At 45.1% G+C, this 24,218-nt stretch overlaps 1 protein-coding gene across 5 annotated transcripts in view; it reads right to left on the bottom strand.

Moving 5' to 3' along the window:
• Nucleotides 1-17,363, bottom strand: part of BACH2 (BTB domain and CNC homolog 2) — a 359,490-nt gene extending 342,127 nt beyond the window's left edge. For 2 of the 5 annotated variants that reach the window (XM_036316330.1, XM_036316331.1), the window contains exon 1: nt 16,852-17,363. The gene's annotated coding sequence lies outside the window, so the exon portion shown is untranslated. Of the gene's footprint in view, nt 1-15,095; nt 15,279-16,851 lie in introns of all 5 variants that reach the window. The other 3 variants (XM_036316329.1, XM_036316335.1, XM_036316333.1) reach the window with 2 other exon arrangements.
• Nucleotides 17,364-24,218: the final 6,855 nt, after the last annotated feature.

Genomic DNA, 24,218 nt, shown 5'->3' with positions numbered 1-24,218 from the left:
ATTAAACTAGCCATTTAAATTTCTTTGATGAAGTGCTTAAGTATATCATCCTTCTGTTGTGTTGTCAGGCTTTTTCTTATTGATGTATACGTATGTTTCTTTACATATTCTGGGCCAGTCCTATATATGTGCCACAAATTTCTTCAACTACTTTGGGCTTGTTTTCTCTTCATGTTTTAGTGAACAGAAATTCTATTCATATAATTTTCAAACAATGAAAGTGAAGGACTGCTCTTACATTTTAAACCTTTCATCCTATTATAAAAGCATTTCATAAGTCTGCACTTAGAATCTCCATATCCCTCCATTCATTGCATCTTAAGGATGGGCAAGGGTCTGGCTGGTGTGGCTCAATGGTTGAGTGTTGACCTATGAACCAGGAGGTCATGGTTCCATTTCCGGTCAGGGCACATGCCCGGGTTGCGGGCTCGATCCCCAGTGGGGGACATGCCTTCTGCAGCCGATCAATTATTCACTCTCATCATTGATGTTTCTATCTCTCTCTCCCTCTCCCTTCCTCTCTGAAATCAATAAAAATAAAATATAAAAATAAAGGTCAAGGGACATTGTGCTGACAATGATTGATATGGAACAAAAAAGCCGATGAACCTGACATCTATAAATCATAAAGAGTGTCAACTAGGAAATTAAGGACCATTTCAGCCAATTCCACAATATTTTGAGGACATATAGTAGATCTAACTCCTTTTAAAGCTTCCTAGTCCTCCAAATCTTGCTGACTCCAAGAAATAATTTTAGGATATATTAAAAGAATTTCAATGTATACATCTCATGCATTAGGAAATTGTACAAAATAAAAACATATATTGGTTCAAGAGAAATTAAACTTAAGTTCAATATGAAGAAAACGTTGGTGAAAAATATATCTGAAACGGTAGGATGGGAACAGATTATAAAGAGCTTTAAATGTTCTTCCAAAAAGAAGTTTAGACTTCTGTGGTCAGCAAGACGGCATAGGTGATTTTTAAAGAGAGTCAATGAACCCATCCATCCATCCATCCATCCATCCATCCAACAAATATATATTTATTGAGCATCTACTCAGTGCCAGACACTGGAAACAATGACCCCTGAGCTCCTGGAGCCTAAGTCACAGTAAGGAAAACAGATAATAAACAAGCAAGCAACACATACAGCATGTAAGAGGGTATGAAATCTACAGAGAAAAGGAAGGAGAGGGAAGGGGTGGGGTTCCTGGAAAAGGAAGGAAGTCCCTGAACTCCACCAGGCAGTCAAGGAAGGCCTCCTGGGGAAAGAGTCACTCCTCACTGTGTCCTGTGGGTTCTCTCACCTGTTCACATGGACCTACCAGGCTGTTGGAACATTTTAATATCCAGAGGGCAGTTCGAAGACCCTATTCCTCTTTCCCACCCTAGGTTCTGAGCCTCCTTCTCCCCCAAATTTCTCCTCAACCACCCCATGCCATCCAAATGCATTTCTGACCAAGTCAGGGTCTCCAACTCCAGGCTGGATGGCAGAACCACCTCAACATCTTGTCTTCCTTTGCTGCTATCCCTGAGCCCAGCCTTATCCCCAACCTGGCCCCTGAAGCCAGGCCTCGCTTGGGCCTTTTCCTGGTTCCTCAGAATCCAGCCTCCTTCTGAGGATGCATTCTTAGTCTCAGGCCAGAAGCTAGTCCGACTTTCCTTCTGGTTTCTTGCCCACCTGAATGACCCCTTCTAGCAACTGGCTGCTGGCAGGGATGACAACAGTAGCAGCTGAAACTGTTATGAGGTATCTCCATGAGCAAGAGACTGGGGTCAGAGAGGGGCATCGTCTGGGTGCACATGGGTGCACACGTATGTTTCTATAGTGAGTGCATGTGTGTGCCCATGCCCAGATATGTTCAAAAACGGGGTGAGAAATGTGTGGGCATGCAGGCAGGAGCCAACAGAATCTAAGAGAAAAAACAGAGAAAAAAAAATGCAAGACAGGGAAAAGAAAAAGACACCCAGAAAAGGAACTCTACTAGGCAGCAAGACACAAGGGTAAAAAGAGTAACAGGGAAGGATGAGCACTAAAAATCCCAAATGCTGAGGTGATGGCAAGACAAAAATTAAAAAAAAAAATCCATCTACAAGTGTGAAAGAGGCAAGACTGACAAAATTTGAACAAAATTCTGTCCACAAATGTCCCCAACCTGAGGTGCAAAAAGAGAACCCTTATTCAAGTGAAGAATCTGCAAACCAGAGAAATGTAGCCTCTGGAGAAAACCGAAAGTACACTCCCCATAGACAAAGGGGAGGCCATCTTTTACAGAAAAAGTGCCTGCCCTGATTCTGATTGGTCCATTTCTATGCAAATGAGTAATCCAAATCATACAGTTCTGATTGGCCCAAATATTATGGTCCTGATTGGTCAGAATCAGGTATTCCAATTGGTCAGTGCAGATACAGATGAGGATATGGTTGCACAGTTCTGACTGGAAGGGGCAGATCTCAGCCCACTGGTTGAAAGATGATTTCAAAAACTCCTTTGTAAGGGCCGGATGACAGAAATACAGTGCAGGAGGCTTGGTAGCTAAGTCTGTGACTTTTCCCTGAGATGCAGTACATATGAAAGGCCTCCATCAGCAATGGCTGCTAGCCTCTGGTTATGAATTTGGCACCACTTAACCACAAGGAGTCCTTCTTGGCAGATATACTCCTTCTCGGGGTACACAATTCTAATTTTCAGCTTCCCTTTAAAGCTTTATTTCCCAGATCAAGGCTAACATAGCAAGTAAGACACAAAGGCCTCTGGCCCTAGTAGCTAGGAAACAAATAACAGAACACTGCTAAAGGTGAAGTGTTTAGAAAGAAAAAAACTTTGTGAATGTAAATGTATCTTTTGGTCTCATGTTCTGGAAATTCGGTTGCTTTCACTACAGAATGCAAAAAGGAAAAGCTCTTGGGTAAGACTGCTGTGGTACAGACCTAAGATAATGATCTTGAATGGTCTGGCCAAATTGCAGGAACAACAAACCAAAACTAAACAAACAACAACAACCAAAAAACACACACACACAAGAATGCTCCCATATGGAGACGCAAGTAAACAGGCTGCAACATATGAGCATACACCTAACCCCCCTGTGAGGCTCAGCAGGGGAAATGAGGCTGCACCCTCCTTCCTGTGATAGTTGCTCCTTCACCGTGCCTCTTCCTCTGACTCGAATTTTCTGTGAGCCTTCCTCTTGGGATCCTCTGGCAATGACTCACAGGGCAACAGGGCCAGTCAGCAATACCACAGCCCTCCGCAATAGATGCTGTGTAGGAGGCAAGCCGCTCCGTGGACTGTCATCTGTACCAGCTTTTTCCTTTCTCTGTTCAGGGAGGATTTGCTTTTCAGCCACATTTCCCTCAAAACACATCCCTGTCAGGAGATGCTTACTGCACAGATTTCTAAATGATGAAATGATCTGAGTTTGGCTCCGTAGTCATAACGAAACTAAAAACAGTAAGATGAAAAAACAATAGTGTGATCATCACACCTACAAAAAACAACTTTATACTTGGATGAAATCAAGAGATCAGAAAAAAAAAAATGCTTAAACTAATATTTTCCAACCTTTCACTAACAGCTCGGGCTAAAACCACATGTTTTGAAGGTCTTGCACTGTGTTATTATTAGAAGTCACAATTCTATTGATACTGATGAGTCATTTGTATCGGCGGAAACCAAGAACTTCCATCAACATCATGTTACACAGTCACTGTGGCTTGGCTTTTTCTTTATTACTGGTCAAAAAGGGGCTGCAGAAAGCTTATTGAAGCTAAAAAAAAAAAAAAAAAAAAAAAAAAAAGAAAAGAAAAGAAAAAGAAAAAGACCAAGAAGGAGATCTCCTCAGGGTGTGCAAAGCTTTCTGTTCCCCCCAGCTGATCTCACTTCTCAAGACAGTTTAGGTTGATTTGATCAATTTGTAATTACAAAAGGAAGCTTAATGAGAAATCTCACAAAAGTTACATTTCACACTGACCAATGAAAATAAACAGAATTGAACTCCAAAAACAACAGCAAAACTATCTCTGAAATCAGATGCCAGCTTTAAAATGACCTGAGGTCAGGTGTTTGTTTTTCTTAACCTTAATAATTTGCAACGGATACCAACAAAAGCTGTCATTACTTAAGGACTGGAGCCACACAAAACAATGTCCGTTTCGCCACTCAGCACCCACTCTGCCGCTTCCCTATTCAAGACACACTCTCTTCACCCAGGGAGAAGTGGGTCAGGTTTCGGTTACACCAAGAAACCTAAGTTAAAAGTTCATGAAAGTTCCTTCTGGTGCTAAGAAGAAAATGACAGCACATTCCCTTTCCCTTATTACCTCTCCTTTCCCTCTCCCCTAAAAGAGTCCCAGAAACTTAACATGAAGTAAAAATCGATTTTCCTGAGAGAGCTCCAGAAGTGCTGATTCTAATGCAGCCTCTACAAAGGTAGAAATATGTCCAGTGTCTACCCTGCAACCAGAAGGCTGTGTCTGGCTGCTGGAAGAAGGGAACCCAGCTCAGCAGTGACCACAGGTCTGAAAATAGCCTTCCAGCGGCTAAACTGCCTGGTGCTCTCCCAGGGCAGCGCTGGCACTGTGGGCAGTTGACAGTCAGGCCAGCTGAGCACTGCACCAGCCGCATGAGTCAGCAAGCACTTCTGGTAGGAAACTGCTGACAGGCTAAATTACTCTTGCATATAGAAGGTGCACACACCTACCGGGCAAAAACAAAAACAAGGTACATGCAAATTAGCAAACAGGAGCCTCTCTACCCTTGCATAGTTCCTATTCTCCAAGGTTAAACCAAAAATATAAATAATCTATGTGACTATTTAAGAAGTAGTAGAAGCAACAAATAGTCATTAATCATGGTAATAAACAAACAACTCACTCTGTGTTGTGATGTGTGGAACAGCTGTGTTCGAATCTCACAAGCTAGTTAATTTTAACTGGTTTTAATTTTAACTGGATTTGACTGTTTTTCCTCCCTTCTAAAAAATCAAAATAGTTGCCATATCGACCACAAGAACCGGTAACAGACAAGCACAGTTCCTGTTTTTCAGAGGGGACTTACTTTCAAACCCACAATACCAAGATGCTTAACATAAGTGGAAATTTAAAATTTATTGTTTGATGTGGGAGACTGAAACCTGTACACTAATTCAGATCCCACAAACATTATGGAGTAGTGACATCTCAGGCTTTATCCTATGAGTCTTTCATCTTTGTTCTCTCGTTTAACACAGAATCCAAAAATCTGCAAGAACACTGGTTGTCTGGAACTCAGAATACATTTTCCCATAGAAACGATGCCATGCCAATGACGTGATGTTCCAGGATATTCCATGAAAGTGTCTCAAATTTTAAAATGAGTGAGAAGTTAAATTTGTAATTTAAAAAGAAAAAGTGATACTCTAACAATAGTTCCAAAACTAAAGAAAACACCATTGATAGCCTGTTTGAGAAAATGTCTAACTAGAGCAGCGGTTCTCAACCTGTGGGTCGGGACCCCTTTGGGGGTCGAACACAAGGGTCGCCTAAGACCATCGGAAAACACATATATAATTACATATTGTTTTTGTGATTAATCACTACGCTTTAATTATCTTCAATTTGTAACAATGAAAATGCATCCTGCATATCAGATATTTACATTACGATTCATAACAGTTGCAAAATTACAGTTATGAAGTAGCAATGAAAATAATTTTATGGTTGGGGGCCACCACAACATGAGGAACTGTAATAAAGGGTCGCGGCATTAGGGAGGTTGAGAACCACTGAACTAGAGGAAGATGAGGGGACGGTCTTCTGAGTGAGACTGTAGACTAGGTCTTTAGCTTCACTCTGGTTCTTTAACAGGGCTTAATGGTTAATTTCACTTTAACATGCATGGCGTCCCGGCTTTCGCGTATCATTAGAACAATCTTTATATTTATCAGTTGTTATTTCCCCCACCCAAGTGGATCAAAAGTAAGAGAAGTAAAAAGAAGAGGGCGTGCAAGAGGCAACTGATCGATGTTTCTCAGCAATGTTCCTCTCTCTTGCTCTCTCTCTAAAATCAATAAAAACATATATTTTTAAGAGTTAAAAGAAAGATGATGACCGAAATAGATCCAGAGACACAGAAGCATGGAACTGATAAGAAATCTCAGAGGGATGGGTGTGTGTGGGGGGGGTGGGGGGAGATTAACCAAAGAACTTATATGCATAAGCCATAGACATAGACAATAGTGCAGTGAAGGCCTGGGGGGAGGGCGGTGTGAGGTGAAGGGAGTCAATGGGGGGAAAAAAGGACATTTGTAATGCTTTCAACAATAAAGATAACATTTTTAAAAATATGTATCTTTTTATTGATTTCAGAGAGGAAGAGAGAGAGAATCATTGATCGGCTGTCTCCTGCATGCCCCACACTGGGGATTGAGCCCACAACCCAGGCATGTGCCCTTGACCAGAATCAAACCTGGGGCCTTTCAGTCCTCAGGCGAATGCTCTATCCACTGAACCAACCAGCTAGGGCTAAAGATAAAAATTTTTAAACAGGTTATAAGAGAAGAAAGGAAGGAAAATGGGCTACAAAGAGGGGATACCAGAGAGGAACAGAAAGAAACAGGGTCAGGCAGGAAGGAAGGCATGAGGGAGATAATTAACTACGAAGACGAAGTAAAGTAGGAATAGAGAGAAGTCCCCCACTAGCCAATGCACTCCCACTAACGGGAGAGGGGAGACTCTTTATCAGGGTAGATAGAAGCTCAGTGATCTGACCCACAGCAGAGGAAGCATGAGCTAGGGGAGTCCATTAGGACAGTTCCAGAGACTAGCACTAGATGGCGCCATCAACTCAACATGGCATGGTTGCTGGAGACATTTGAGGTGGGGAAGGGTAGTATGAAAGGCAGTTCAGACTCCCCACAACTGGGTATTATTTAGCAGGCAACACTTCTACCTAAAATAAGCATGGTTTTATTAATCAACCTCTGCAAATGTTCAGATGTCACCAACATCCACTGGATGGGGCATGCCAATTTTGAAATTAATTTATCAACTCAGTTTTTATCAATAAAACTGTGGGTTGGGGATGAAGATAAGTGAGAGCCACTGCTCCCCCCCCCCCACCTTTTAAAATTCAACATTTAAAGATAATAGAGTATTTCAGGTTCACTGCTACTGACTAACAGACAAAAATTCCTAATTATAGACCCAGTGACTTCCCCTGAAGCTCTGTTTAAATGTCAAATAACACACAATCTTGCTATACAGGTTTATGTGAGTAGATCAGTGTCTGGCAAGGGGAAAGTGATGCTCACTGACAAACAAACATATCATTACATTAAAAAGCATCTGCCCTTTATACCTTTAATATTACAGTGGTTTATATCCTCTAATCTGCTTGCCTATATTCTCTGTCCAAGGTTGGGTTTATAAACAGCCTTCTCTTCATTCAGAAATGTTCTCCCATCACCAGGCTACCAGTGTGTGGAATTCTACTATTTCCCATTTTTAGGGTTTTATTCCTTTGGCTTTGTCTCCTATTAATATGCTGATTTTTCACAAAGAAGTAATTCACTAAATATGCTCCATTATTTATACCCTAGTAAAACTTTTTTCATAAAATCCTTTCCTGAGAGAGGTTTTGAAAGGGAAGGGGGGCACTAGTTAAGGGCACTGGATGGTCAAAAGGAAGCAAAGAGCAGAGCGAAGAAGTAAGGACAGAAAGAAGCCACTGGGAGAACTGAGAGCAAACCTTGCCTGGCTTCTTCAACTGCAGCAAAGATCACCCCTGATGTGGATCTTCCCAAGAAGACAAATGAAACCTAGGAGTTAAATCTAAGTTTGTTTAGACTTTCCTCTGGCTGAATGGGTAATAATATCCTTTAGAGTTCATTTAACTTTTTTTCACAGTTTGACTCTTCAGGACTCATTCATTTGCATAATATGGAATCTTGAACCCATGTAGACATTCCACAAATCAATGCAAGTAATGCTCACACTAAATCAGCAGTTTTAACTTAAGCTCATCATTGTTTGCACTGATATCTTTATGCACTCATCTGCTTGATTTTTTTAATCACTTAAAACTTGCAACAGTGACACTCTAAGCATCCCTCCACTTAGCCATCTCCAAGAGTTGAACTAAATACTGAAAAATAAGCACACTACATTCATGCACTTGATCTTTTCCTAAATTGAGCTACAAATGGACACTTAATGTTCCAGCAGCTCCCAAGAAAAATGCCTCCTGACTAAAGACGAGGGTGTCTGCCCAGGACAGAGCTCAGTCAGCATTCCAAACAGTGACCCCGCTACCTCGAGGTAACTGAGGTCACTGCCAAAGCTGAGTCCTCTAAAACCATTCAGATCTCTGGTTGAGAGTTGCAACATGCTAATCTGGCAAGATAATCTCTTCCTGAAATTGACTAGAATGAGAGCAAAGGTTACCTGCTTTTATCTGTTACTAGTGGCTGATATTTCTAATTAGGAGCTCTAATGGAATTGAGTCTGAATGAAATTCTTCCTCCCCAGTAGAATAATCAACCTATTATAGGAATGGTTTCTTTCACCTTTTCTACCTCATCAGAAAAAAAACCTAAAAAACCAAAAAACACATTTTTCACGTAACAAGGGGGAAGGAGTCTGAACTACAGGAAAACCTCGGGAACAGAGCCAGGGGACTCATGTTCTACTTAGTTCTTCTTTTGTCTTTACATGTCATCACTTCCACTTTCTGATCCCCAAATGGACACTTAGACCTGAGGAATGCCATTTTAGAAAGTGAGACGTGTGAAAGATAGGAGATGCATTCACTCTGGGTCACTGAGAAATTATTTTATCTTTCAGAGAGACATCAACAAAACAGCCAATGTTTTGGTGAACTGGCCTATATTTCCACTTCTGAGAACTGCTGGAGAGCCTTCAACCTCCAGAGAAGAAGAGGAAAGAGGGGGCGGATAGGGCTGGTGGTTACAGAGCAGGCTGCAGCGTCACACACCTCGTTTCCAATCCCAGCTCCACCACTCACTGGCTGGGCTTCTAATGATCACACCTAGCTCTGGATTGTTTCCAGTACTGAATAAGTTAATCTGAGGAAGACACAGGAAGCTCCCAACACAGGTTAGCTATCATCAAAGGAAAAGAAAATGCAGGTGTTTTAGTTATAACATACAGTAGTTAATTTGTTTTAAATAGGCACTGCCAACACTCCTAAATTGTGCTAAAAATAGCCTAAAAAATCGTTCTTGGTCTGCCTCGCCTCGAGACCCTTGTGCCCTGGGGGAAGCAGGGGCTTCAGAGGAAGCTGGACTCACACTTCTCAGAAGATCCTTGCCTGGGTCCTAACATACCAGCCAACTGGGAGGGAATGTCTGTGTAGCCTCTAGTCATTCCAACATTGTCAAAACGACCCTAAACATGTTCACAATCAGAGGGCTAACCGGCATGTTTTTCCAAGTATGAAAACGAACAGTATTCTTGGCAATTAACAGTTCTGTTTCTATCAGGCTCTAAAGACACAGGTAAATAAATCAATCCTGGACTCTGTATACAAGAACCATTTTTTGCCAAACTGGCCCAAAGGGTTATATCATGGTTTATGCAATACTCCAAAGGGCCAAAGACAGTAGTGAATTAATAGGATTAGAAGGCTATGGAGAAAGAGGAAGCCTTAAGTTTTAGATGGGCCCTGATGGCAGCTCACTCTACAATTCTTCACGGAGTGCTGCCTCAACCTCCCAACCAGTTCACATGCTTCCATTACACCCTCTGCTGCATGGAAACCTTTCCTTCAGGGAACATGCAATGGGTTACCTGGTGCTCTCTGGTTAACGTCATCCCTCCTACTAGATGGTATGCTTCCTGAGGGCAGGGACCAGGACTGGGTTTGCTCCCCACCAGCCCACGACTGGCTAACACCACGCCTGCCACATAAGAGATATTCAGTGTATGTTTGTTTAGTGAATGAATGAGGCATCTGCCTCTAAAGCAGCGGTTCTCAACCTGTGAGTCGCGACCCCTTTGGGGATCGAACGACCCTTTCACAGGGGTCGCCTAAGACCATCGGAAAACACATATATAATTACATATTGTTTTTGTGATTAACCACTATGCTTTAATTATGTTCAATTTGTAACAATGAAAATACATCCTGCATATCAGATATTTACATTACGAGTCATAACAGTAGCAACATTACAGTTATGAAGTAGCAACGAAAATAATTTTATGGTTGGGGGTCACCACAACATGAGGAACTGTATTAAAGGGTCGTGACATTAGGGACGTTGAGAACCACTGCTCTAAAGAATGGAATTTCTGGACACGCGGCCCATTTGGTGGTACCCATTAACTCCCGCTGCTTAAGAGAATACAGGATGGGAAGGAAACAAAAACAGCCAACTATCTGTGGATACTGGGATACTAAGGACCCTTGCTGAGTGTGTTCCTTCTCTTTGCTTTCCTATTTACTGAATGGAAATAAGCAAATAAGCAAGCTGGGCTCTCTCCTCTCTAAACTCCAAGGTGAGAGTCTAACCCAGTGATGGTGAACCTTTTGAGCTCGGTGTGTCAGCATTTTGAAAAACCCTAACTTAACTCTGGTGCCGTGTCACATACAGTGGGGCCTTGACTTACGAGTGTCCCGACTAACGAGTTTTTCGAGATACGAGCCGTCTCTCGGCCGATTTTTTGCTTTGAGTTGCGAGCTAAAATTCGGGTTATGAGCCAGCTTCAGATACCCCACCGCTAGTTGGCGCAGTGAACGTCAAAGTGAACGCCACATCAGCCCAGCATCATGTGTCTCACTCGTTCACTTTTTGATTTGACACACGAGTAATTTGAGTTACGAACTCCGTCACGGAACGAATTAAACTCGTAAGTCAAGGCCCCACTGTATAGAAATTTTTTATATTTGCAACCATAGTAAAACAAAGACTTATATTTTTGATATTTATTTTATATATGTAAATGCCATTTAACAAAGAAAAATCAACCAAAAAAATGAGTTCGCGTGTCACCTCTGACATGCATGTCACAGGTTCGCCATCACTGGCTAAGCCATCTGTGGGTTAGACTCGCAGAGAGTCCTGAAGAAACTCCAGAAGCATCTGCAGAAAGTGAGGGGACAGAGAAGGATGATGCGAGACTGGAACCGATGGAGGGTTTGGAAACGCAAAAAGCTTTCTTCCGATGCTAACCCGGAGCCAGCTGCAGGCTCCGGAAGGAATGAAGACAGTAACAAGAAGGAGGGGAGGCCTGGGACGTGCAGGATTTACATGCTCGGAAGAAAATGAAAACTGACACAAGGATGGGAGGGAGCTTGTAACCAAGCGCCCGCTCTCGGAGGCATCAGTGTGTCCTACAGCCTTCATCCTTCAGGAGAGGCACAAAAGGGTCAGGGAGGAAAGGCACACATCTCAGAACCAAAGGACAATTTATTATCAGGCTAAGGAACAAAAGAGAAGTTAACCAGGGAATAGCTGGAGAAATGGTGATTATGAAGTCACTGGGGAAGACTGAGACATTTTGGCTGTAATTCCAATGACTACAATGAACGAGTACGTGAAATGCTTTCAGATTGGGGAGATTTATTATTTTGGAAAAAAATAGCTCAGGGAAAACAAAGGCGAAATTCCTGCCTGAATTTTGAAGCAGTGCCACTAGCAGGACAAGGTTCAATTCCCATATTCTTTAGAAAAGAAATGGTCCTTGAAAAGGACAAGGTGGTGACTCTGAGGATACTTCCAGCTTCGGGGAAGCGGAGCAGCATGCTGATGGAAAGGTTAAGTTTCCGTTTCAGGTAGACTGACATTTGAAATTAACAAGAAAGGACAGGAAAAGTTGAATTGACAAAGAAAGAACTACTTTTCTACTAAATGTCACCCCAGAAACCCAACCAAAAAATGAGTAATATTCTGGGCAATCTTACTGAGTTTACCAAATGCTTAGTCCACGTCAGGTTTCAGGTGGGCCTTGAACAATTTGTAAATATTTACGTAAAATGTAAAGCTGGGACAGGAATAGGTCACACGCTGTCACTGGTAATCCAGGAGCAATTTTCGTCGTTCCCCAGGCCTCGGTGCTGCTTGTCCTAACCCAGCTCCAGGGGTGCCAAAAGTGAGCTCCTTTTCCGGGGAAATGCCAATTCTTGCAGCCAGCCCTGACTTCTGAGTTGCTGGTGTCTCTGATAGGGTCATGTGTCACTGGAGCTTCTTGGCTATCCAGATAGAGAAAGGAGAGGCACAGGGAGGCAGAAGTAGTGATTGCTGTCTAAATTGCAGATTTTGACAAATCTGTTCATCTTTTATTTTCTGTTTCTTGTACATCAGGGTAGGGACTAGGTTCTCTATATGCTATGGTCTCTACCCCACGCCCAGTCATTAATTACCTCAGGGGTAGATTGTGCATATAGGATGACAAATATCCCTTAGACAAGTGGTTCTCAACCTTCCTAATGCCGCGACCCTTTAGTACAGTTCCTCATGTTGTGGTGACCCCCAATTTCATTGTTACAAATTGAACGTAATTGAAGCATAGTGATTAATCACAAAAACAATATGTAATTATATGTCTTTTCCGATGGTCTTAGGCGACCTCTGTGAAAGGGTCATTCGACCCCCAAAGGGTTGCGACCCACAGGTTGAGAACTGGTCAAGAAAATACTCATTCCATTTTGATGACATTCTTTTCAACATATAATGAAAAGGTTCCTCTTCTGCAGAATAGGCACCATGGCTACTTCACAGCATTGCTGTGAGGAGTCAATGAGTTACAAGTAGGTAGAGTTGTTAGCACTGTTTCTGGCACATGGTGAGCATTCCATAAATCATGGATATTATTTTAGTGGGTGTTTTCAAATGTCAAATTTTCATGGAGATCCTCAGGCATTAAATAGCCAAGGTACCCCATCTGGTCTATAACAACTAAACAGAGGGCAGATGGTTTAAAAGCAGTGAATGATTTACCTGCAGAGGACCCTATGGTGCCACCCCTGGTATTAATTTTTGGTCTTTCAACTTGTATGTATTCTCTGTTAAAAAGAAAGCTATCAATTCCTGAGTGGGACTCAATGTTGATTCAAGTTTTGCTTTTCTTATATCTTTCAATTTCCCCAATAGCTGTAATCATTCACTTAGTGGAGACTTACAAATCATCTACTATGTGCCAGGCCTTTAGAAAATGGCTACATACAGAAATATTAAACAATAAGATGTATTAGCCCATTAAATGTTCTCATCCAGCATTTTAAAATTTTTGATCCAATATTTTAAAAAATCAGGGGATTCCACATAAAAGTCTAGATATCCAACTTCCCTTGGAAAAAAATCAGACAATGTAGCAACATGAAGCCAGTATTCCTACCCATTCCTGCCTGGCAACAGTCAACAAAAAGAAGCTGGGACAGAGTATCGGTTACCTGCCACTCCACCCTATGCCCCCTCCCTCACCAGGACCAGTGAAAGATGAAAATGAATGACTCCATGCTCAAGAATTATCAAAGATTTCAAGAAGACAACAGCGGAAGATTAAATCCAGCGTGAGGTCCTCCGGAGCAGATGAGGGGGAGGAGGAGCTCTGTGCAATGGTGCAGGTCACATGTCCATGAAGCTGGTCCTGCTTCCCACCCCCTCAGCCAAACAGGGAGGGTATTTAGTTATCTAAGCGTTCTGTCTTTCATTCAGCATCAGCCAGCATTTACAACAAGGCAGACACCGTAGCCCCTGAAATCTCAGGTACAAAAAGTAGGGCAGTGGTCCCCTGCACAGCTGAGCTGGAGAGCCACTGGGAGCTCTCTCTTCCCTGGTGAAGGCTGGATCCGTACCAGGGACACGAAGCACAAGTTAATCCAAGCAAAATTAAACTGCTCCCAACAGTACAGATTGATCTGAGCCCTTTTGTTGGCATCGCTGGAGCCTTGATCACAAATTCACTAGCACTAATGAAGAAGTCCCCTTGGCTGTGCAGACAGCGGGCCCAGAAGTGAAGGGCTGGTCTAGGAGCGATCTGAACATGAACCTGACCATCTGGCTCTCTGTGACTCACTTTGATCACAAAATGAATTGCAACAAATTGAAGAGCACATGGCTAGAGTTAATTGTCTCATCCGTAATCTGAACCCACTTTTAAGCAGTTATTATTACCCTCTATCAGGTAGAAACATTTCCTACCATCACTGCAAAGTGCATTTTCCTGATGAACTGTAATGGATCATTAAATTCCATATCTGAATAACAATACTCTGCACTTAGGCAGTGCCTTTCATCCAGGGATTTCAAGGCAGTTTGCAAATAATTAAGCCCCTCACACAGCAGCTAGAGGTGAGGGACTTGCCTGAAGACACTGACTTAAAGGCATAATTCAATAGAAAGAATAAATGGCTTTCTCCCAGCCACTAGTAATACTGAAAAGTGAGTGGGGGGAGGGGAAGGTGTCCAGATTCCCTCCCTCCCTTTCTGCCTTACTCCTTCTCTATGGCAGATCATCACAGGCAACACACAAAGAACTGAGAAGTAACTAACAGGAGTGTTCATAATTCAGCGATGAGTTCAGACATACGCATATATGAGGAGACTGTTTCTCAATATAACCCTGGCATATACAATGCGAACTGGCATTTCAATCCACCTGCAGAGTCGACAGATACCAGAAGAATCAACTCAACACATTTATGATTACCAAATGGCAAACCTAAAAGCCTTCCAAAATCCAGAATGAAATTACTGCTCTACACAAATAAAGTATGCTTTAACAAAAGTACTTTATTCCATGATTGCGCCTTCCATTTCTGGGACTCCTGTTTGAATGATATTGAAGTTTCCGGAATAGCAAATAGGATGGAAGTGGGCAATCAATGCATTTTTTCCCCCCAGTGCATTTTTAAAACCAGAACACTAGAAGGGAAAAAAAAAACAACAACAAAAACCACACTCAACATTTCAGTCACTCAAAGTTCTGTGGTGATATTATAAACTCCTAAAAACTGAATTTATAATGGAAATGCTGACAGGCCTTTCACTGGAGCAGTCTGAAGGCAACACTGTAATTTAGCAATCGCTCTCACAGACTAAAGACTAATTCTAACAAGATGTCATTTTGACTCCCGTTTATTATTACCTGCAAGAATGAAAAATGCCGCTTACTGGAGCGCTGCTGGAGAAGCTGGGTGGGGCAATCTCACATTTTAAGCAAGACTTTTTCTGTCTCACCAGAACAGCCCTCTCCGCCGAAGGAGCCGCAGCCTTTCCCGCTCAGCCTCCTTCATGTCAGCCGGAGCCTTCGCAGCTCGACACGCCTGTCCTACATGCCACATTTTAGCGACCGGAGAAAACCGCTATCAGTGAACATCTCTAATTTTACTCTCAACAGACAAACGCAAAATACCTCATTAGGCGTCATCTCCGCCAAGGTTCCCACTAGGCAGGAAAGGATTTTTATCTAAAGCAATTACCCTTCTTAGACTCAACAGATTACGTTTACACGGAGAGCGAGGGACGGCCGCACCATACAGAAAGTGAAAACCGAGGAGCGCCGCGTTTCGCCATCCGCGGGTCCCCGGGGAGTCTGTCGGGGCGAAGTAGCCTCGTCCCGCTGGTTTCCCAGGGGCCGCGGGTCTCCGAGCTGCGAGGAGCGCCTTCTCGGGCCACAGACTACACCATCCCGACAGCGCTGGGCTCCAACTTCCCCCAAGTTGTCAAACTCGCCCACACACGAAAGAGTGCTGGGGACACCCCGCGTATCCGCGACCCACTAAGTCAGGGGAGCGCGGCGGCTTTCATAGACACACACCCGGCCCTGCCAGCTTCCTCCCGCGGTCCGAGTTCCTGCAAATCCTCGGCCAGACCGAGGTCACCGAGAAGCTCGCTAGAGTCCCCTCTCGTGGGCAGCTGGGGTAGTCCATGAGCGCCGCCCACCGCCCACCGCCCTCTCCAGGGGCGCTCGGCGCCAGAGCACCCACCGGGTGAGACCCACGCGGCGCCTCCACAGGGGGAGATGGAAAGGTGTCCCCTGGATAAGCCCCTTTCCTTAGATTGCGCTGCTGGGGCTTGTAGACTGAAGTGTGTGTGGAGAGAGAAGGGGGTGTGTGTTGCACTTTGATTTCATGCAGGATCTTGCAAGATGTCCCTCTCTGATGGCACGAGCCTCTCGGTTTGCCTGCTCAGGGACGCATTCCGATAACCTGGCCATTGGCTAGGAGGGGTTCCACGCAGCGTGCGGTCCGAGGTCTGCGCTGCGAGGCCCCAACGTGACTCTTCTCGGGACTCTAAACTTGGGCTTCGATGCCCCGCCAGTCTCAGGGGTTCCGGATACCCCGCGGCAACTGACAGCTGAGCGCAAAAGCGCGGCGGCCGCGGTGCTCACGGAGCAGTCCCGGGCACCGACGCGGCAGGCAGGTTGGAGGCCATCCGGCCCCGCGAGGAAATCGCGGTCCGGGGACCGGGGCGTCCGGGCCTCGCCGGGCCGGGAGCAGGGCCGTGGGTCTGACAGCTGCTCCGGCTCCCGCAGACGCGCGCCTCCCTCCAGCCCGCCCTCCCCACGCCTGACTTATTACCCTCTGCTCCTCCTCCCCCTACTGTTCCAAAACACCCGTCGACGCGAACAAAATACAATGCCGCCTCGCCCGCCGTAAACAGCCAGGCGAGGGAGCGCACGGTCGCTGCGGCGCGTCCGCCCGCTCGGCTCCCACCGCCTTCCCGTTCCTAGAAAATGCCATAAAAGCGGCAGGGCGCTCGGCCGGCGGCTGCGCGCCGGGAGACCGCGGCTCCCTTCCTGCGCCGCTTCCCCACGCCTCCTCGCGCACCCACTGCCCCCTCAAACTTGCCCCGCCACCCCGCCACCCCGCCCGGCGCCGGGCCCGGGCCCGGGGACTCACCTCGCCAGAGAACTTTGCGTCCTTTTCCGCCTCCTCTTCTCTGCGTCTTCCCAGCCCGCAGCCCCCTCCCGGCGGCCGGCGCGGTGGGCGGTTCGGGGGTCACCGAAAGCTGGAGGAGAGGACGCGCATCACATGGCAGCTGGTTCCCAGCTCCCCGAGTGTGCCGGGAGGGGGGAGGGGAAGGGTCGAGGGCAGGTCGGGGGAGCGCGAGAGCCCGGCGGCCGCGGGAGTGGGCAGGCGGGCGGCGAGGGCGGCGGCGGGCGCTGGCGCTGGCGCTGGCGCTGCTGCGATCGGAGCCCGAGCGTGCACGGTCGCGGCGGCGGCGGCTGCTGAGGCGGCGGCGGCTCGGCGCTGTTTGCTCCGCGCGCGGCTCGCGCTCTCCCCGGAACGCCCACACTCTCAATCGCTACATTGTTGACATTCGGGCGCTGACGTCACCGCTCCCCATTCACAATAACTTTACGGGAGCCGGGCAGCGCACCACCCCGGCCGCTGGGGCGCCGTACGCCTGGCGACTAGCGTAAGCCGCTCCGCGAATGGCGCTCCGAGGGCCCGGGCGCGGGGCGCGGGGCGCGGGGCGGGGGGCGGGGGCGGGGGCGGGGGCGGGCACGCGCGCTCCGCCGGCTCGCGGGAGGGGGCGCGCCTCACACCGCCGCCGCCGCGGCTCTCCCCGCTTTGTGTGGCCGCGCGGCCGGGAGAGCCCCCTGCTCCGGGCCCAGCTGACCATCTGGCTCCGTCCAGCCCGGCCCGGGACTCTTGTGGGGGGCGTTGAAAGGCAAGGGCTGGGGTCGTGTGGCGTGTGGTGTGGTGAGGGCTGGTGTGTGGCACGAACGAATGGGGCAGAGCTCTGGGCACACAACACTCTGGAAAGGGAGCCAGACCTCCAAACCGAGGGTTGCTGCGTGTTCTAGCGTTTCCCAGGAGGGACAAGAAAAGATGCAACACGGGTCCCCACAAAGCTGACCCTTTGGGGTGGGGATGGGGCGAAGAAGAGTAGCTCCTGGCCCGATATGGATGGGGATCTTTGGATGCTGGTGGAGGGCCTCAGTGTGCCCCACCGAGGGCGCCTCTAAGCCCCCACACCAGGGTTTTAGAGGGGGAGCAAGAAGTTTCCGAGCGTCAGTGAAAAGCCCGTCTCCCCAGCTTCAGCCTCCAGCTCTACAGGGGTCCAGCTCTCTCCTGCCTCTCGCTCTGGAGGCTGCCTGGGTGTCGCTCCTGCACTTGAAGGCCATCGTGCGGCTGTCCTGTCAGAAGAAAGCCTGATGGTGGTTAAGATTTTACAGAAAGTAATTAGGGCTTAGACTGAACGAACATTTGCAATAAAAGACGGTTGTGTTAGTATAATGCTGGTGCCTGCACATTTACCCCGCCAAGGCCAGGAAATTATGCCGCGTTTCCCTGAACACCTATAACTCGGCCCCCCTGTGTGCAGGCAGTATTCCATATTATTACGTGCGGTGCTGATTTTTAATGAATATTATAAAACTTTGACTCGCTCTACTGAGAGAAGGACCATAAATCCCCCCTGTAAAATGGGCGCTGGCATGTGCTGAGGAAGCAGTGAAGCGCTGCCCTGGGGGCCTTGTGCTATCAGCCAAAGTGTTGCTTTGAACCACCTTCCTGCGAAGACAGTTTTAAAAGGCCCCATTTTGAATGTCAGTGTGGAAAGCTAAGCGATGGTGAAAAGGAAGCTGAGGGGCCAAGCTCTTTTTTTTTTTTTTTTTAACAGCATAGCAGAGCCACCGTGTGTTGGTCTATTACCCCCACTGGGTGATTTTCTCTGCTCACCTCTCCAGTTTTCAGGTGAGGAAAAGTCTCAGAGATGGGTGCCCTGACTGGGAGTCTGGGGCCCTTTTTGATGGAGCACCCTGCTTCTGAGGTTCCTGTCTGGCCTCCTGACAAGGACAGAGAATACTGATGCCTGGTCTGCCCTGGTGAGGCCAGTTCTTAGAATCTGATGGATGGTGATGTTTCTGTATTCATCATTCTTGTAAGTATGTGTGTGTCAATGTGATAACTTTATGCATTTTAATAAGCACCACTACATGTTTTTCTCACAAGAGCCAGGCTTGAGAAGATCCCTAAGAGTGTCATGTAAATTCATTTCTTTTCAAGCAGCTGCCTGGCTGTGAGTGGAATTGGGCGCATCAGCATTGGGGAAGGGAGGAGGGACGCGGGGGGGGGGGGGCGGGCAGGGGGGGCGATGCTGCTGCAAGCTGACCTTGCCACCTTGTTTCTGGTCCCAAGTGGATATAACAAAGGCTATGTGGTCATTTCAGTTCACTTGCCAAAGACGCAAACTGGTGCATTTTCAGTTTGAAATCCTTAAGTATGAGATGGGACAGCAATTAGAGATGAAAAAACCCGAATGCAACCATGATAGGTTGTATTACCTACTCATTCAAGGAGGTTGAATTAGGACTAGTTGACCTCGAAGACCACATCCAGTGCTGCAATCATGTGCCTCTGTGGCTGGGAATACGACAAAATCTTTGCCTTAGAGGAGCTTAAAGTCCAGTAGGGGGTTAATTCTTTCATTTTATTATCAAATTTAGAAGTGGGTTATTTGAGTTAAATCCTGTAAAACATATTCAGAGTGATATGCACTTAGGGTGGTAAGTCAAGTACTGGACACTGTTTTAACAGTGTGACCACAGAGAGGAGGCTGTAGTCAGCCTTAGCACCCTCGTCGAGAATGTTTGCTGGCCATTCCCGGGTTTGTGGTGCTGCTCTGGGCACTTCAGGCATTTACAATGAGAAACAGATGCAGGTCCTTCCTTCTGTGTATTCATGGCAGTAACTTGAGTAGAGGTCAACTTATTTCCCATGCCTGCAACAGTCAACCTTCTCCGATATACTTTTCCTGCATAATTACATGTGTTTGCTGGTCCAGAACATGGACCGCATCTGTAATACATTCCTAAGCAGGATATAATTTCTAAGACGATAACTTTGTATGATAGCATTGAAGTCCATAAATTTTATTTCTATAAATCACCTTGATTTTATAAAATAGGAAAAATTAAAATATCCTGGAAACAACAAGAGAAGGAGAGGAAGACAAAAGAAAGAAGCAAGCAGTTCTGGGGTCTTCAATTTTCTTGCTCCCCAGCATCCTGTTACAGTATCTGATGATGTAGGCAGGATAGTAGGCAGAATTTTAAATGTGGTACCTTGAGTAAGACATAGCAGGGCAAAGTTAGCAGCCAATGAGGGAGATCAGAGTGGGATGTTTAGAGGGAGAATGCCAAAGTCAGGTGGAGCCAACATAGTGAAGGAAGTTCTGTTAAGAAGAAACTGAATTTTACTCATTGGAAGCATTCCTCAGAATTATAACTGAAGCTTATTATTTAAAACCCAGAGGTTTTGAAGTGTACCTTAGCCATTAAACCTCAGCTAGTATGGCACTGGTGACACTTGGGAGAACTGATGAAATTTGAATAATTTCAAGTGGTGATTTGTTCAACAATTGTTGAGCCACCTCTTATGTAGCAGGTGCTGTTCTACAAGGTGGGATGTAGAATTCTTAAGTTAGTGATGACATTGGGATGAGGAGGGAGACAGATAGTAAGCCTTTCCTATCTATCTACCTACCTATCATCTATCTATCTATCTATCTATCTATCTATCTATCTATCTATCTATCTGATATGTTATCACATACCATGTAGGGTATGGAGGTGAGGAGAGCTGTGAAAGCAAAGTAAGGAGCTCAGGAGTGACAGGGGTGTGGCTATTTTTAGATGGAGTGTTTGGGTCAGGGAAGACATCCCTGAGGAGAGGACATTGAGCAGAGATAGGAAGGAAGTTGTGGGAAGAGTTCTGTAGCTATATTGGGAGAAATCTTTTTAGGTATGAAGAAAAGCAAGCGCAAAGGCCCTGGGGTAGATTAAACTTGGCATGCTCGAGGGACAGCAAAGAGGTCACTGTGTTTAATGCAGAAGAGCTAGAAGATGACTAGCAGGAAAGGATGCCAGAGGGATATCCAACAGGCTTATTATATTTTAGGGGGAAATGGAAGACATTTATCTGGGTTTCTTTAGAGAAAGGACATGCATGACCTGGCGTTGACTTCTAAAAGAGCATCCTGTGTGTTCAGTGGATGGAAGTACACGAGTGGAAGCCCAGAGACCAGGTAGAGGAATAGAAATAGACTAAAAGAGAGGTGATGGTAATTGGGACTACTATGATAACTGTAAATGGAATCTAGATATATATTCAAAATAAACCAGACAGGACTTACTAATTCAATTGTGGGATATGAGAGAAAGAGGAGTCAAAGGAAATTATGGATTTTGGTCTGATCAGGTGATGATGGCGATTCTACTTAATGATATGAGGAGGAGCAGGTATGTGGGGAAAGCTCTGGTGTTTGGGTTTGGATATAGTAACTTTCTGATGCCCATCAGACATCTAAGTGGAAAAGTTGAACAGGCAATTAGACATGGGCATCTGAACTTCAGGAGAGAAATCCAGACTAGAGATAGAAATCTGTGTCATCAACATAGAGAATCTGGGAACATGGGTAGGGAAGAGAAGAAATCTGAGGATTGAGATCTGGGGCACTCTAACGTTTAGAGGCCAGAAGATGAAGAAAAGAAGAAGAGAAAAGAGAATGTTTTGAGAAGCAGAGAGTACTTGGTTGTGCCAATGCTGCTGATGGGTCAAATAAGATGAAAACACATCACTGACTTTTAAATTTGATGTCTTTGACAGAAAGGAGTGGTAGTGACTAACCCTGCTAGAGTGGGTTTGAGAGAGAGAGGGCGAGGACGTGGAGGCAACACGTGCAGACCGCTCTTTAGAGGAGCTTTGCTATGAGAGAGAAAACGGGGAAATAGGTAGAGGGTCCTGTGAGAAATTAGAGCTCGGTGAGAATAGTCCTGTCAAGAGGGGCAAACAGTTGATGTAAAGAGGAGGGATAACTAGGGGAGTGAAGTGCTGGAGTCAGAGAGTGAGCCTTATTTAAGGGGGAGGGCTGGTTCATCCCTAGCAACACAGGGAAGTTATGGTGGGGACGGGCAGGGAGGCTGGATGGTGGTGGTGGGAAATGTGGGGTGTCCTTGTCTGAGTGATTCTGTTTTCTTAGAGGACTAAGAAGTGAGATCATCAGCTGATGGTGGAGGAGGGAAAGCTGTGGGAGAGAGAAAAGATTTCAACTAGCGCAGGGGCAAGCAGGGCTGCGGGGCAGCACAGAGAAAATTGAGGGTTTTTACTAGAATCTATAGGCAAGTCACTGCCAAGAAAATTTATTTCTTGTACAAAATCTCATGCAAGTTTTGAAAAATAATCAGGGTATTCCGTACTAGAGAGCATTGTAATTTGCCAGTGTAACGAGGCTCACACAACAATTTTACTTCCAGCTATTCCTAAATTGGGCTGGCAGCCCTTTCAACTACCTATTTCTCTTATTTGTTCCATACCTTTATCTCCCTCAAAGATCACACGAGTTCCTAAGAAGGACGTTGAAAACAGTCTTTTAACAAGAAGGATGTTCTCATATAATTATCTGTAGTGACATAGCTCGAGACCCGCTTCTACAATAAAGAATAGGTGCCACTATGATCTAAAAATTTAAATGATGCAAAATCAACTAATTCTTCAACATGCATGATTGAACATCTAATGTACTGGTGAGAAAACATTGGATCCTATTTTCAAAGAACTTAAAAATTTCTAGGTGGTAGGCAAAACTAATATAAATAAACAAACTGACAAATAAACCAACAATTTTATATTTAATTCCTTTTATTAATTATTTGATGAATTGCTCATAATTAATGAGATTTAAAATTATTTACACAGAAATTATATTTATGGGAATTTATACTAATGAAAAAATTAAGCATGTACAGAAAGATTTTTTGTATAATGGCAAAAAGAAGTGAAAAAGTCTAAATGCCTTACAGTAGAAGATTACCTAAATAAATAGTGATTCATATATAAAATTGAATGACATAGCCCAGCCGGCATGGCTCAGTGGTTGAGTGTCGACCTATGAACCAGGAGGTCACAGTTGTATTCGATTCCAGGTCAGGGCACATGCCAGGTTGTGGGCTTGATTCCCCAGTGGGGAGCATGCAGGAGGCAGCTGATCAATATTGATGTTTCTATCTCTCTCTTTCTCTTCCTCTCTCTAAAAAAATCAATAAAAATGCATGTTTTTAAAATTGAATGCCATGGATTCATCAAACATGATGTTAATGAAGTATGTATATTGGCATGTTAATGTTTTATCAGTAATTTTTTAAAAGAATTTGCAAAAAAGCATGAGTCCATTTGTGGAAAATTGTCTAAGTGTGCATAGAGAAAAGTCTGAAAGGATATATATACACAGTGTTAAAGTGGTTCTCTCAAGATGAAGAGCTTATGAGTGGTTTTTCTTTTTTGCTTAACTGGTTTTAAATTTTTTTTCCTCTAATATAAATGTATTACTTCTGTAATAAAGAAAGCCAATAAAAGTTATAAAATTCAAGATGTGTGTAATTAAACTCTAATAAGAACTTAAGTGTTGTAGGTGTTAAGAGGGGAAAAAAATTTATGAGGGTTGGAACAGCCAGGAAAGGTTTCACTGAGAAGGTGAAATTTGAGTTGAATGTCAAAGCTGGGAAGGATTCAGACAGGAGGAAAAGTGGCTGGACATTCAACATAAAAGGATCCCCAGAGGCTGGACTTTGGTCTGACCAAAGCATCCATGTATTGGAGAGTTGGGCAAGAGACATTCCTTGAGCACACACAGACTATGTACAAGCACTCTTCCAGCCTCTGGAGACACAGTATGCATGACAGGACCTTCATACTCCAGGAGCTTCGTAGGGAAGATGGACAGGTAAACAAGTCATCACAGCACACTACGGGCCCAAATAGAATGACAAAGGGCATCCAACAACTAGCCAGTCTAGGAGAGTTCGGAGACGGTTTCCCAGAAGAGGTGACAGCTGAGCTACATTCTGAAGGATGAATGTTAAAAGAAGAGGTTGGAAGGTCATTCTAGATGGGAAAGTTGGAGTGGTGAAAGTGCAGGGATTATAGATAGTTAGAAGTAACAGCCAGTAGCCCTAGCCAGTTTGATTCAGTGGATAGAACATCGGCCTAGGGACTGAAGGGTCCCAGGTTCAATTCTGGTCAAGGGCATGTACTTTGGTTGCAAGCTAGATCCCCGGCCCTGGTTGGGGTGCATAACGGAGGCAATCAATTGATGTGTCTCTCTCTATCTCTCCCCCTCCTTTCCACTCTCTAAAAGTCAATGGAAAAATATCTTCAGGTGAGGATTAACAAACAAACAAAAACACACACACACAAAAGTAACAGCCACTAGCAGAATATGGGACTAAAAATGTTGACATGGACCAGAAATGTGACGATTA

The sequence above is a fragment of the Myotis myotis genome, unplaced genomic scaffold (genome assembly GCF_014108235.1).
Source record: "Myotis myotis isolate mMyoMyo1 unplaced genomic scaffold, mMyoMyo1.p scaffold_m19_p_7, whole genome shotgun sequence".
In the NCBI taxonomy this organism is placed as follows: domain Eukaryota; kingdom Metazoa; phylum Chordata; class Mammalia; order Chiroptera; family Vespertilionidae; genus Myotis; species Myotis myotis.
The sequence above is the reverse complement of the archived record's forward strand: the minus strand, read 5'-3'. Positions and strand labels throughout refer to the sequence as shown.